We start from the raw sequence: 1842 nt of genomic DNA, 5'->3' as shown, positions 1-1842 counted from the left end.
GTTTCCCGTCCGAGTAGCTCAGGCAGAGCCCTTAACCGGCGCTTTAGCTGAGGTCCAAATTTCCAGTCCCGACCGCAGGCGCTTGAGTTTCTGGAAAGCGACGTGTGGGAAAAGCTGAATGTCCGAAATCGGAGACGAGTGAAACAAAACTTAGGAAGGCTGTGTTAGTATTGATTTTTGACAGCCAAATGGGTGAAGCGGGTCTTTTCTTCGTTCAAAAATTTCCAAGCAAAAAAAAAAGTTAGGCAACGTGTTTCTTCCATGGTTATGAACTCAGCTGCACACTTTCCACCATCTAGATCTGCATGTTGTTTCTGCGTGTTACCTTTTGCAAGCAGAAGATAAACAGAGTGAAAGCAGAGTAAAAATTGCTGCAACAGCAGTTGTAGGCTATGAAAAATGCAAAAGAATTTATTAATCTTTGGTAGAAGTTATTATTTCGAGATCAATTTCCGTAATGACATGGTAGATTGAACAAAAAAATTGACATTTCTAACTGAACAAAGAGCACAAACTTAACGAAAATGGTCTTCCACGTGTCAGAAGACAATGCCGAATATGAACCTTTCTTCCAGTCCTTGAAGACCATTTAAAAATTGATCAGTGTAAGACCTGCATTTTAGCTTTTTCATGGGAGAGAACAGATTTATTTTTTTTAATAATACATACAATAGCTTTGTCTAGCTCAGAAACAGAAATTTTTCTTACAAGTTCAAAGCCATGTTGGATCACATCCCTCTAGTTAGGGAGATATGTGATTTCCCAACTGGGAGCTTTTTTCCCTTCTTTTTCAATTGTTAAGGAAAAGTAGATCCTTCTTTAGCAGCCCAGCACAGCCAAAGTCCAGAATTATAATTTGACTAAAAACAGGGTTTCACACGTTTAGGGAACGGAACTGTTTGTTGAGATTCATAAAAACACAATGACACTCAGAAAACAGCTTATTCGTCTTTGTCAGTAAGACAAGAAGACGTTAAAAATAAACACCAATAAAAATATTCATTAGGAATAACTGTGCAAGCAGAAAAAAATGAGGACCACTGATTGACTAATTTTGCCCTGCTTGCTTACAGGCAGCTAAAAATTCTGGAGACATAACCCCGTTATTTTCCCTGTCTCATGAGGCTGTCTTGAGAGGGGCAGTTGTCCAGAAACCCCCGCCGGGGGGGGGAGGAATCGTTTATATATGGAAATGACTGACAAGTCTCAAAACCTTATTGACTATAAAGCCTATCTTTAATAGGGAGAGTGAAGGTTTTATTAAGTCCAGACAGAACTAGTTCAAAATGTTTACCAGCAGTCATCACTTACCAGTGTTTCAGAAAATACCAGTAAGCGATACTGGCAGAGAGGAAGTTGTGAAAAGCTCAGATGCTGCAGAGCAATGGTTCTTACGTTAAAAAAACAACTCTATTTAATCTTCATAGCCATCATTTATTTCCCTATTAATTAATACTTTAAACTACAACTATAACCAATCTTGCACAAAATTTAGTAGAACATGCAACATTAATAAAAATGTATCTTTATTTAAAAATTTTATTTATTTAAAAAATTAATAGCCATGTATTTTAACAGAGAACTAAAAAAATTACATGTTTTGTCTTTAAACGTGAACGTGGTAAAGCAAAGAATTCTTGAAAGAAAACCACTTATTTGGGTTTAGAAGAACAAAATGGATGGCATATAGCCGCCAGACCACTCAGGATGGTTTCCCGTTTTCTACATATTCACAATCCTACGATGGTCCTTCAGATCTATATTTTAACACTGCTTTGAAGCCAATAGGAACACACATCTACATATGTTAAACTGCAGAAATGTTGAGCATCTCAGCAAGAT

Source organism: Aptenodytes forsteri, unplaced genomic scaffold (genome assembly GCF_000699145.1).
Source record: "Aptenodytes forsteri isolate BGI_AS27 unplaced genomic scaffold, ASM69914v1 Scaffold154, whole genome shotgun sequence".
In the NCBI taxonomy this organism is placed as follows: Eukaryota; Metazoa; Chordata; class Aves; order Sphenisciformes; family Spheniscidae; genus Aptenodytes; species Aptenodytes forsteri.
This window is presented reverse-complemented; position numbering follows the sequence as displayed.